The sequence below is a fragment of the Bicyclus anynana genome, chromosome 7, assembly GCF_947172395.1.
Source record: "Bicyclus anynana chromosome 7, ilBicAnyn1.1, whole genome shotgun sequence".
NCBI classification, from domain to species: Eukaryota; Metazoa; Arthropoda; class Insecta; order Lepidoptera; family Nymphalidae; genus Bicyclus; species Bicyclus anynana.
The window spans coordinates 11,169,475-11,183,334 of NC_069089.1; the positions used below are offsets into that span (position 1 = coordinate 11,169,475).

At 36.9% G+C, this 13,860-nt stretch overlaps 1 protein-coding gene across 3 annotated transcripts in view; it reads right to left on the reverse strand.

Moving 5' to 3' along the window:
* LOC112055790 (uncharacterized) overlaps positions 1-12,568 on the reverse strand; it is a 37,310-nt gene extending 24,742 nt beyond the window's left edge. Inside the window, exon 1 of one of the 3 annotated variants that reach the window (XM_024096005.2) lies at positions 12,310-12,568. The gene's annotated coding sequence lies outside the window, so the exon portion shown is untranslated. Of the gene's footprint in view, positions 1-8,515; positions 8,540-12,304 lie in introns of those variants that run through there. The other 2 variants (XM_024095998.2, XM_052882383.1) reach the window with 2 other exon arrangements.
* Positions 12,569-13,860: the final 1,292 nt, after the last annotated feature.

Below are 13,860 nucleotides of genomic sequence, written 5' to 3' on the forward strand. Positions count from 1 at the left end.
AGACTCTACATGATCATCATCATCATCATATCAGCCGATGGACGTCCACTGCAGGACATAGGCCCTTTGCAGGGACTTCCAAACATCACGATCCTGAGCTGCCTGCATCCAGCGAACCCCTACGACTCTCTTGATGTCGTCAGTTCACCTGGTGGAGGTCGACCAACACTACGCTTTCTAGTGCGGGGTCGCCATTCCAGCACCTTGGGACCCCAACGTCCATCGGTTCTTCGAACTATGTGCCCCGCCCATTGCCACTTCAGCTTCGTGACACGTTGAGCTTTGTCGGGAACTTCGGTTGTTATGCGGATATCCTCATTTCTGATTCGATCACGCAAAGATACTCCTAGCATAGCTCGTTCCATCGCCCGCTAATGACTCTGAGCCTTCTTATGAGGCTATAGTTAGCAACCAAGTCTCGCTGGCAACACGCAATGTTCGAAGACTTTTGTCTTCAGGCACTGAGGAACATCGGACGAAAAGATATCGCGAAGTTCTGTAGAATGAACAAAAATATTCCATTACGCTTAACACCGTAAAATTTTGATTTGGTCTGAGTTGTTCTTCTTGCGACTGTTGCGTTAATGTGCGTTCTTACGAGTACCTATATATTATAATACACGACTCACGTACAAATGTATGATACAGATACAGCGAGCGGAAACAATAAAATGTTACGTATTCTAACCACTGCATTACCTAATCTACTTGTATCGAGATAATAGCTTTGACATTGGCCAAAAATGTATCCAATTGCTATGAACACACTTATTGCGTACCATTTTTGCAGAATAGTTACTACAACATCATCAGCACTATCACCATGTATTTAATACTAGCCAACACCCGAGACTTCAGCCGCGTGGAATTTAGTTTTTCACACATCCCGCGAGAACTATGAATTTTTCCGGGTTGATTTTATTTATTTTTTTATTCTTTACAAGTTAGCCCTTATCGCTCACCTGATGGTAAGTGATGATGCAATATAAGATGGAAACGGGCTACCTTTTTTAGGAGGAGGATGAAAATCCACACCCCTACACAATCCCTAAACAACCCCTACACCGGTTTCTACACAATATAGTATCGGAATGCTAAATCGTTTGGCGGTACGTCTTTGTCGGTAAAGTGGTAACTAACCACGGCCGAAGCTTCCCAACAGCAAACAAGTTACCAGCAAAAGTAGCCTATGAGTTAAGCTAGAGTGACATCTATTTCTATTCCAAATTTCAGGCAAGTCGCTTCAGTAGCCCCAGCGCAAATTTGGAAGAAACACACATTTACACAATTTTCGCCTAATGTGATTAGGCTAGATTCTGTGCATCATCTCTCATAGGAAGTAATATGCACTAGTTTTCTGATCAGAAAAGGCACGAAATGTATAAATGATAATAAATAGACTTCTTTATTGGTTGCAATTCAGTGTCAATTAGGTGGTTTTGCAAAGTCAATTTCTTATCTTTTCTTATGGATTTCATAACAAAAAATTGGAAATTTTGAAAATCCCCCGAAGGTCATGGAATTATTAATTGCACTCTCAATCAAGTCATCAATATTCTTTTCAGTGCGCTTTCATTTGAGACCCCACTCTAGTCTTTTTACTGATATTCAGTAATTTTTCCCTAATTTCACCCCCCACAACTTTTAACGGCTCAATCTATTTTCATCAAACATGTCTAAGAACACTCGCGAAAATGTCACCTTTCATACAAAACGCTATGGTGCCACAGACAGACAGAGACGTCAAACTTATAACACCCCTCTTTTTGCGTCGGGGGTTAAAAACTATATTAAGATCGGTGTTAGGAACGACTATACTACTAACTAATACTTTACTATTTGCTCACTATACCAAGTACCCAACTCCGCGCTGGTATACCTAGTGAGTGTTTCGGAAATTCAATTAACTTTCCCTTTGACTTGTCCCAGGGCTCATCTATTTCCTGACTAATGAAACCACTCGTAATTTAATAAATTTAATTAATATAAAAATTATCTTAATTTCAACGGATAATAGAAATACTTATATAGCATTTCCTGGATGAAATAACCTGTATTCTTGTATGTAGGTATCTTATAGAACTTGTAATGCTCAAGATGATTGGTTGAGTGGTTGTGAAAGCGTCACAAACAAACAAACAAACTAGCTACTTCCGCATTTAGAATAACTACACCATGGATATGTAATATATGTGGTTTTACTCAATTGTTCAGAATCATCAGACATATTACAACAGTTTTGCTAGACATAATGTATGGGATTAAAGTTAATTTAGCGATTAATTCAATGTGAGAGTGGGCTTTATTGTTTTTAATAGCCGCATACCGCGTCCGTCGTGACTGCATGCTATGTAAATGTACGTCATGTATACATGTTCTTACCAACTTTCTTTATTCTATTAATTGGTGTGAGAATTGCACCAACATCGTCGGATTATTTCGTATTAATGTTATCAATGGGAGATCTCGTTTCTTTCAAGTTCTTTACAATGTCCGTTTTTGTCGTTTTTTCAGTAAGATTTATTTATATTGAACTTTCTACTTGTATGTCGGTGTTATTTCTCTTGCATGAATACGTTGTATTTTAATGTATAGGTACCTAATCCATGTTATCATGATAACCTGCTGTATTTTGCTAAAAATTTAACTATAGCATATAACAAAACTCCTAGACGAGTGAACCGATTATGATGCAGTTTATACATTTGAAAGCTAACATGTCTATGTAGGTAGTAATTGTACCAACATCGTCGGATTATTTATATTAATGTTATCAATGGGAGATCTCGTTTCTTTTAAGTTCTTTACAATGTCCGTTTCTGTCGTTTTTTCTGTAAGATTTATTTATATTGAACTTTCTACTTGTATCTCGGTGTTATTTCTCTTGCATGAATTCGGTGTATTTTAATGTAACTTAATCCATGTTAAAATTGTAACCTGACTTGTTATAAATACGTACGTTGTTTTTTGCTAAAAACTTACCTAAGTAGGTAAGTTTTTAGTAAGGTAAGGTAGCATATAGAAACTCCTAAACTCCTAGACGAATGGACCGATTATGATGCAGTTTTTACATTTGAAAGATAACGTGATCGAAATGGTTCTTAGCTAAATTATTATTATATTAGATCCGATAACGTCCAAGGTATCAGCGTTAAACTATTATGATTGGATGAATAGATGAATTTTTGATTGTGAAAAATTGTAATTCTGGTATAATAGGTACTCGTAACTTTAATTTTAAGTTTTCGACTACAATTACCACTATTAAGTCATGACATAATGTATCAAAATTAAACTAAGCTTATTGAAATAAGTTAATTTTGATTTTTTTTGCTTGTAGTACTTACTAGTGTATTAGTAGTAGTAGTTGTAATTACTAATGTATTACTAATCAATTGTAGTATTAGGGCTTATACATATTATATTAATATTATATAGCTCGAAAGGCAGTAGTATAATTACTATTAAGTATGATAATTTTAGCCACCTTGCAGCATTGTTATGTACTGGTAAGAAGTGTATGGTTGCCGGTGAAATTACAGGTTTAACTACCTATGACTTGGGTTAAAGGCCACAGGTCAGCGCATTGTAAGACGTGTTCCTAGATTTCCTAGTACACTAGTGGTGCTAACATGCGAGTGTGACCGAAGAAAAATCTCGTGAAGATAAATAGGCAAAATTGGCGGCCTAGAATTTCGTCTCAAAGAAATGTAAGAGATAGCGATATTTTCGCTAACGCCGTAATTGTTTGACTTTTTAACAGTCTTCCAAAAAAAGAAGGTTCACATTTCGAAGCGTATGTTTTTTTTGTCTAATTATCTTCACGTGATACGTCGTTTAGTTTTTACTCTTTTATGGTTTCTACATAACATCAGATGGACCATCAGCTCGTTCCGTCTAAAGAAACATATTTTACCGCCTATTTTATAAAAATTATGACTTATAAAACGACAGAACGTCTACGCAATTAATTTGGAATAATTTGTGGAAGTAGGTATATAATAATAGATAACAAATAATAATTGTTAGTTTTGTTTACAATAAGTGTACGATAAAGCAACAGTTAATCCATACTAATATTTTAAATAGAAATGTCCGCCTGTCTATTACTTTTTTACTAATGAACTGATTTTCATAAATTTTGGTATAGAGACTAATTGGACCTTAGAGTAAAGTATATGGTTTTATTTTTTGTTCCAAAAACAATATTTCACGCGATTTGGGGGTGTCCGCTTGTCTATACTAATAATATACAGAGGTAAAGTTTGTAGTGTCGTAGGAAGTAATCTATGGATCTATGTAAACCGATTTTCCAAAGTCTTTTACTATTAAAATAATACCACGTTATTTGTGAATTTTATAGGCAATATTTTTCTTACAGGAACGGGTATAGTCTATAATATATCGACATACGGATGACCTTAAAACACTTCAGATTTTATGCGTTTCGTCACTACACTGACGTGTATTAGGCACCTTAATAGGTGTGATATTTGACTACGGCATAACGAAACCGTGATGCATGGGCGTGAGACTTTCACTAGTTGGCGGCGCATCTCACGACGACCTCCGATTGCCCCCTTGACTGCGGTGAGACGTTTGAAAGTTCGGGACCAAGGCCAAAATGTTGTTACTTCTCTATACTATACATATATACGTATATACATCAGCTGTAGCACTATTCTGTAACGATGGTTTTATACCTCGACAGTCATGTCAATAGCCTGCAGATAGTTTTTGAATAGAGTAAGTAATCTTTTTATCTATAAAAGCGAAATGTCACGAAATATCTAAAATCGCTTGTGGTACAAAGATGAACAGGAGGATAGTTTATAGATAGTAGATGTCCACTTAGAACGGGTTTTGCGATTTAAGGTCCGAATTAAGGAGGTCTAAGGGCGGATGAATTCACGGCCATCTACGAAGTAATGTATATATACTTGTTTTGTACAAAATGGAAAATCCTGCTTTTTCCAATTCGGGTTCGTCATCAGTCCTAAAGTAGGCAGTACATTTTTGGATTTATGAATTGCACGTCACTGTCGATAGTGTGTTTTGAATTCGTCTCTATCCCTCGATGTGTAGTGTCTTTAGTATCGTGTTGAACAGTGATAAAAACTAACGAATCCAAAAATCACACTCGAGTTATAAAACGGTTTTTTGTTTACATTTTTTTTTTAATTTTCAACAATGTCGATTTAAAAACAATAAAAAATACTATTAAAAATTCTTGCCGTAAAATGGCAAGACTACGTGTCTGCGGACTATTATTAACATCCAGGGCCGGACCGTCCATACGGCGAACGGAGCGGTCGCTCCAGGCGCCAAATCCTAGGGGGCGCCGAAATGATCGGCGATCAAGAAAAGAAAAGAATTTTTTAATTTTTTCGATCGTCTATATTTAAAGCGAAGAGATGAACGCGACGTGCGCGAATTTACTTCTAATAGAGGCGTCTTTCTTTACCTATGGTGCAGGGAGTGCGTTGATTTTAACCCGGGTATATACAGGTAATAGAGGGCGCTAGAGAGTCTTTACCTATAGTGCAGGGGGTGCGTTACACCCGGATGTCGCGATCTCAGGGGCGCCCAAGCGCCACTCGCCGCGCGGGTTCTATAGGTACTAGGGGGCGCTAGGGTGATGATTGCACCCGGGCGCTACGTGAGCTAGTGTCTTTACCTGTAGTGCATGGGGTGCGTTACACCCGGGTGCCGCGATCTCAGGGGCGCAAAAGCGCCACTCGCCGCGCGGGTTCTGTAGGTACTAGGGGGCGCTAGGGTGATTGCACCCGGGCACTACGTGATCGAGAGACGGTATTGTGCCTTATTTTCAATTGGTCTGAGTATGGTCAAAATCTTCGCGTTCCGTAAGTTCCTAGCCTAAGTAAACCAGGAAACTACAAAGCTATAATTTTTTAGTTAATTTATTTTTCAACTTTATTTAGAGCTCAATACACTTATTTTGTTGGCCTGGAAACATTATACCATTATACATACCAGCTATTTTTTTTTCTTTAAATGCATAGACCACTTTCATAAAAATTTTGAACTCGATAAGTGCTTTTTCTAGCTCCGGAAATAGATAAAAGTGGTGGAGACGAGACTAGATCATATGAATATGGTGGTAAGGTAAGAATTCTAAATTACACTGATGAATTTCTGCTATGCTTTAAACAAACGTTTCACACGTTTGTAAAAAAGCATAGATCGAAAAGAAATAAATTTCTTTTCGATCTTGTCTTTACCATTTCGGCGCCCCCTAGGGGCATTTTTCCCCATTAATTTTCTTGTCTGTCTGTCTGTCCTTCTGTCTGTATATTCGCGCTATTCTCTGGTTCTACTGAACGGATTTTGATGCGGTTTTCACCAATAGATTAAGCATAGTCCAGGGCAACATAAAGGCTGTTTCATTAAGATCGGACCGGCCTTCGGCCGGGGATTTGTAATAGGACTTTCGACTGTGGCTATGGCTGGGCATTTTACCTAAGCGCAAAAAACGCGCGGCCTTCGGCCGCGAATTTTATTGTACTCCGGCCTTCGGCCGGCGGTTTGTAATAGGGCTTTCGACTGTGGCTATGGCTGGGCATTTTACCCAAGCGCAAAAAACGCGCGGTCTTCGGCCGCGAACTTTATTCTACACCGGCCAAAGGCCGAATAAAGTTCACGATATATACGAAGGCCCTAATTCACTTTCAGTTCTTAACATGACTTCATAAATGTTTTTTTTTGCTAAACCTTTCTTCTTCAAGTTCTTTATTGCAGTGATTAAGTTTATTATTAAAATTAAGATACTCGATTTTTTTTCATGTTAAAAAATACGAGTACCTAGTCACGATTTGTTTGAAGGGATCGCGTGGGGAACGTAACGAATGCAAATGAATGCATACAATTTTATTCTATTAATATAGCTATACATTGAATAATGTATCTTTAACATAAAGGTAATTAAAAAAAAAATAATCAAAAAGAACAACCGACCTTAAAATCATAAAAAAGTTTCCATTAAATTAAAAGCGAAACATAACATCACATGTGCTACCTTCTGATCAGTTTGAAGGCGGTACCAAGTTAGTGCTGTGTTAATTAAAGCCGTATCTGAAAGAAGTATCTGGAAATCCAGTTAAAATCTTTATGATTTAAACGGCTTGAATCGAATCGAAATCGAACGGTCGAATTGAGAAACCTCCTCCTTTTTTGAAGTCGGTTAAAAATGTATGACATTCTGATATAAATTAGGCTACGAACTTTTCAAACGCCCCTAGTATATAATGTTAGCAGCAAACAGGAAAGGCGCCATAATTGGATCTCGCTCCATTCTAAAATTTACCTCGGTCCGGCGCTGTTAACATCGTTTATACCCGTATGTTCTACCTCTTACAACTTTTCTTTGTTCAATGAAATAAAATTATTTGAGTTCAGTTGAGGTAAAAGAGTGAGAGAGGACAATTAAGTAGTTTTTATTATTGTATCATAAATAATGCTCTACTATTAATTTGTTTATCACATTTTATAATTATATCAATTAATTAAACAAACTAACACTTTATTTACATACAGTTTACATTTTATTGACAGTGTTAACGTGTCATCAATTTATTGTCATACAAAAGACTTCAACGCGTTTCAATTGTTTAACCTCAATTTATAAGTTGTAATAAATGTACGTATTTAGTTTTATACATAAATAAATATACTTTTCTTTCAAAAAGTAGAAACAGTTGCTATTTATTATTTATTTACGTAATTAATAAATTTTATGAATTAAAAATAAAATTGTAAATTAAAAATTATAAATAATATTATGGATTAAAAATAAATGGGTTCCATTGTAATAATTAAGTATTGAAATTTTATTTATAATATGCGTTAAATATTTAAATGGAAATGTAATTTTAATGAATAAATGAAAAACAAAAACAACAATTAGCGCTTTGTTTTCCGCACGGTAATTGTGTATTATGCTATTATGTGACGATAGTAATTTCCAAGAGGATAATAATTAAAATGAACTTTACATTATAATCACGAAATGCTTTAACTACCGTTGTAAATTTATTTAAATTGTTGTTAATATTAAAAACTACTTAATTAATTGCACGTCATCATATTTTCGCCTCTCAAAAAGTTTGAAATAGTTATTATCAAAATTTTAGCTAACAAATTTTAGCATGATTTCGTCGCTTTGTAATAGAAAATTTTCAATAAAAGCGCCGCCAAAATATCAGTTTATTATGGTTACGTAGGCTCTCTAGTGGTTTAAAATAATTTGTTGAACGCAGATTTAATTTTTATGTATGTATTGTCATTAAAAATGAGCAGCATGATGGTGTGCCCAGTAATTTAGTAAGACAACTTTGAAAATCTTGATCCGATGAGAATTGCAAATGATGATTGATTGATGTAATTCAGACTATACAGTATACAATGATTTAATAGATGTGTAAAGTATACACAACTGTATATAATATACCTATTACCTATTTATCTATGTCAAGTGTCAATATTATTTAATACTCACGAATAAGTAGCCCTCAACCGTTACGCTGGGCGGTGCACATTGCACTTTCGTTAACGCAACGTGCTTAACAAATATATCACGCGCATGTTTCGACACTAGTCACTCGACTGTTCCACGTCGTGCATGCGAACTGAACCATGTTTTTTACTCTTTCAATCAAAAGAGCATTATTATCATTGTTTGCCTATTGAGACTGGCAAAAATGTAACATACATTTGCTTGCAAGTGTGTTAATGTAATCCTTGTTTGAAGTAAATTGTACATAATGTGTTCAACTTGTTTATGTTCTCTTACCAACCTATTTAACTCAATACCTTTATATAAGACCGGACTCTTGACTATTTTAAAAATAAAATAATTAAAAAATTAGACAATATATCTACTTCATGGAGACTTTTCCAAAGATATCTCATATTCTTACTTAAGTGTATTTTATACAGGCTTATCATTATTGTAAGAGCCGTGATAGTCCAGTGGATATAACCTCTGCCTCCGATTCCGGAGGGTGTGGGTTCGAATCTGGTTTGGGGCATGCACCTCCAACTTTTCAGTTGTGTGCATTTTAAGAAATTAAATATCACGTGTCTCAGACGGTGAAGGAAAAACATCGTGAGGAAATCTGCATACCCTAAGAATTTTCTTAATTCTCTGTGTGTGAAGTCTGCCAATCCGCATTGGGCCAGCGGCGTGGTGGATTATTGGCCTAACCCCTCTAATTCTGTGAGGAGACTCGAGCTCAACAGTGAGCCAAATATGGGTTGATAACGATAATGATGCATTATTATCAGGCTATTTTAACGCCCACTATAGGGCCAAGATTCCTTGTAGGCGAGGGCTTGGACTCATCACTTCTCCATTGCAGGTTGGTTGTTGTTTGATTTTGTAAAGATTACTATCAGATTAGTTCATATCACTTAATGACAAATACAATGACCCGGACCGTAAACGACATTAGGGTGAAGCACCACAAACTTCCACTTATCTGTACAAGTTCACATAAACACGCTTATGCAACTCTTTAAGTCTCTGTAATTAAATAAGTAATTTTGACGGCTTCCGTGGCGCAGTGGTATGTGCGGTGGATTTACAACACGGAGGTCCTGGGTTCGGACAGCTGGGCCGATTGAAGTTTCTTAGCTTAAGATGTCCAGGTCTAGCTGGTGGGAGACTTGGGCGGTGGTTAGTTACCACCCTACATATATAGACGTACCGCCAAGCGATTTACTGTTCCGGTACGATGTCGTGTAAAAACCGAAAAGGATGTGGATTTTCACCTTTCTCCTAACAAGTTAGCCCGCTTCCATCTTAGATTACATCATCACTTACAATCAAGTGATTTTATTTTATATATTATGTTTTAAGCATACTCATTACTTACGTACGTACATACTAGTACCTTTAAAAAGCAGGTTTTGGAGTTGTATGTGGCTTTACACAAGAAGTTGGTAGACAGGCAAGGTCACAGATTTTGTTGTTTCATAATGTTGTTATTCTGTCATCTCTGTGTATGTGTTTTAGCCATGGTTTAATTTGTCACGGACACGGAAGCAGGCCAGGCTTCTATTTACGTTCTCATTTAATTTTGACTTTGTACTATTCTTCAATAAATAGGTACATATAAGTAAAAAAATCATCATCATTATCAACCCATATTCGGCTCACTATTGACCGAATATGGGTTGATAATGATAATTTGTGATAGCCCAGTGGATATGACATCTGCCTCCTATTCCGGAAGGTGTAGGTTCGAATCCGGTCCGGGGCATGCACCGCCAACTTTTCAGTTGTGTGCATTTTAGGAAATTAAATATCACGTGTCTGAAACGGTGAAGGAATAACATTGTAAGGAAACCTGCATACCAGAGAATTTTCTTAATTCTCTGCGTGTGTGAAGTTTGCCGCAGAGCACATTTTTTTAAACAATTTTGTCTACGATTGTACGAGTTTTACGATATCTGTAAATCTATTGATTTGATGTGGTTTCACAGTCAATCAATGAGTTGAATTCTGAATACGATAATGACCATAGACCCCAATAAAACAATACAATACAATGGGTCGTATTCATGGCACGCGACTAGATAGCTCGCAGAAGGCACTTGCAAAACAAAAAATTGCCTTGGGCACGTTATTCGCCCTTGACTTAGTCAGTCCTCGTAGAAATACTTTGAATATTAATGAAATAACGAAAAAAAAGAACATGACATAATTTCAAGATGCCAAGATTATTTTATGATAGCTCGGCAAACCGCATGGTGAGTATAAGATCCATTTCCAAACTCCTATAAGAAAGTTATAAGTTACATTATCAGTGTGTAGCATAGATTATGGAGCGGGCGATGGAACAAGCTATGTTCGGAGTATCTCTGCATGATTGAATCAGAAATGAAGAGATCCGAAGAAGAACCAAAGTCACCGATATAGCTCAACGAATCGTGGAACTGAAGTGGGAATGGGCTTAGGGGTCCCAAGGTCCTGGAATGGCGACCCCGCACTAGAAAACGCAGTGTTGGTCGACCCTTCACCAGTTGGACAAGCGAGTCGCGGGGATTCGCTGGATGCACGCGGCTCAGGATCGTGATGTTTGAAAGTCCCTACAAAAGGCCTATGTCCTGCAGTGGGCGTCCATCGGCTGAAATGATGACGATAACGATGATGATGATGATGATGACGATGATGATGATAATAATGATGATGATGATGATGATGATGATGAACATAGATTATATTTTATCCCTGTATGCCGCAGGAATGGGCAAACTACCCAGATGAAATTTCGGACTGTTTGAGTAAATTATAATTCACTGTCGTACCTACTTGCGAGTACATACTCCTAAGTACCAAGTAAGTATGTAAGTAAGTAGGCAATTAAACAATACTTTCCGTTTCAATGCGATATAGAGTCGATATTCGTAGCTGTTATCAAACTACTAATTACACTCGTAGCTATTGCTTACTTCCATGAAACGTCGAAATTTTTAGACAACATTCAATGATTTGTACGTAACAAGCCGATGACCAGCGGTTTCACCTGCGTAGTTCCCGTTCCCGTGCGAATACGGGGATAAAATATAGCCTATGAAACTCACAAATAACGTGGCCTTCCAGTGATAAAAGAATTTTCAAAATTCGTTCAGAGATAACCCCGACAACACCACAAACTTTACCTCCTTATAATATTAGTATCGTTAAATTGTATAGGCGAAAGTGTGTGGCGGAAGGTTAACCAATGTTATACCATACTATAATTGGATGGGTGACCGAGTTTTTATGTTATGAATTTGGTCTCTACATTTCCACCTCGATTCGGAAAATACGTTAAGCTTAAACTATTTTAGAGTTATCACGTAACTATGTGTTATAGGTAGTCTTTGCCATAACCCACCATTCTGTTTAGAGCTATGTATGTGAGCTAAAAAAACATTGTCAAATGTGAAATAGTAGTAGTAGTAGATCATCATTATCATTATCAACCCATATTCGGCTCACTGCTGAGCTCGGGTTTCTTCTCAGAATGAGAGGGGTTAGGCCAATAGTCCACCACGCTGGCCCAATGCAGATTGGCAGACTTCACACACGCAGAGAATTGTGAAAATTCTCTGGTATGTTTTCTCACGATGATTTTTTCCTCGACCGTTGAGACACGTGATATTTGATTTTATTATTAAGAATAGTAGATAACTTAAGTGTTATTTGACGAACATTATATTGTTGTCTCGTACGCATAAATTCCTCGGTAATTTATACGGAAGAACTTCATTAGTAGAATACAAATCAACCAAAACAAACCTTACAGTTACTCCAACGGTTGCAAGCTGTTATAAAATACAATAGTTTTCTCTATACAAAAAGAATCACTGGACAGTCCGAGACAAAACAAAACACAACCACAAGCAACAGCACACTGTAACACTGTGTAACACCGATACGTTCTGTTTACTTTCGAATATTTGGTAGGAAATGTAAATAGCGAAGAGTCTCGTAAGTCTCGCTCGTACGAAGCGCACGGAACGGCGTCGTGGCTTGCACTGGAGCGCGCGGGCGCAGGCCTTCGCGGTGAAACTCGAGAGAAAAGTGCCTTCCCCCGGCACATTGCCGATTACATCAGTGCTCTCTTTGATATTGTTTAAAGCCTTAACTTGCGTTAATTTCCTTTTACACAAAATTTAAGCCGCGACGGTAATATACATCCGTTTGGCGTGGTTCCGATTGAGAGATTGTAAATGACTGTGCTTGTTTGTTTCTGTGATGCAGCTATGCTAATATTATAAAGAGTTTATTAGTCTGTAAGGTTGTTATGTCTTATCTCTGGAACTACTAAACCGATTTGGAAAATTCTTTTACCAATCCTAGGTGATTTGTGAATAGCATAAGCTATATTTTATCCCCACATTGCCACGAAAACGAAAACTACACAGGGCATCTCTTTGTCTATATCTATAGGTACTTATAATAAATCTGTAGAGAGGTCAATTCTGTACATAAAATATATTTCGAAAATAACTATCAGGGGGTGTAGTGATCGATTCTAATGCTAAAAATATAATCATTAAAATTTTCGATTGTCTGTCTGTACCTATGTTCGTCATAGAAACAAAAACTACTCGACTGATTTTAATAAAACTCGGTACAATTATTCTATATACTCCTGGGCAGGTTATAATATACTTTTCATCATGCTACGATCAATAGGAGCAGAGCAGTGAAATGAAATGTTGGGAAAACGGGAAAATTTACTCTATTTTTACAGCGATAGTGTACATATGTTTTCTGTGGCGATACTACTGTAAGGGCTGGATTAAAGAGGTCTAAGGGCGGATGAAGTCGCGGGCGTCCGCTAGTATTAACAATAAAAATGATGCAAAATAATCAATTTTAAATTTGTATTTGTACTTATATAAATGTACTTATACGAACATAAAGTTTAACATTACCATTAGACAAGAGAAAGACGTTTACTCTTACAACAACTGTGTTTACTATAGATGGTAGGTACTTATTAGGTACTCAATAATAAGTGATGCCTATCAAATGAACCGCTACGCGCGTGCGCCGTTGCGTAAGCAGGTTATCCAAGCCACCAATATTCATAACGCAGTTCCTTCCTGGCTATAGTTACAAAATATGGTCAGTGTTGAGAAACAACAACATATTGCGTTATTACTGTTGAATTACGCGAAATTTTTTTGTTAGTTATGTGTGTATTGCCGATTGGTTAAGCTTATTGCCTCTCTATAAAATAATAACATGAATTTTTCCTAGGGTAAGCTCTAAATTAAATATTACGTGTCTCAAACAGACAAACAAAGGAAAAACATCGTGAGGAAACCTGCATACCAGAGAAT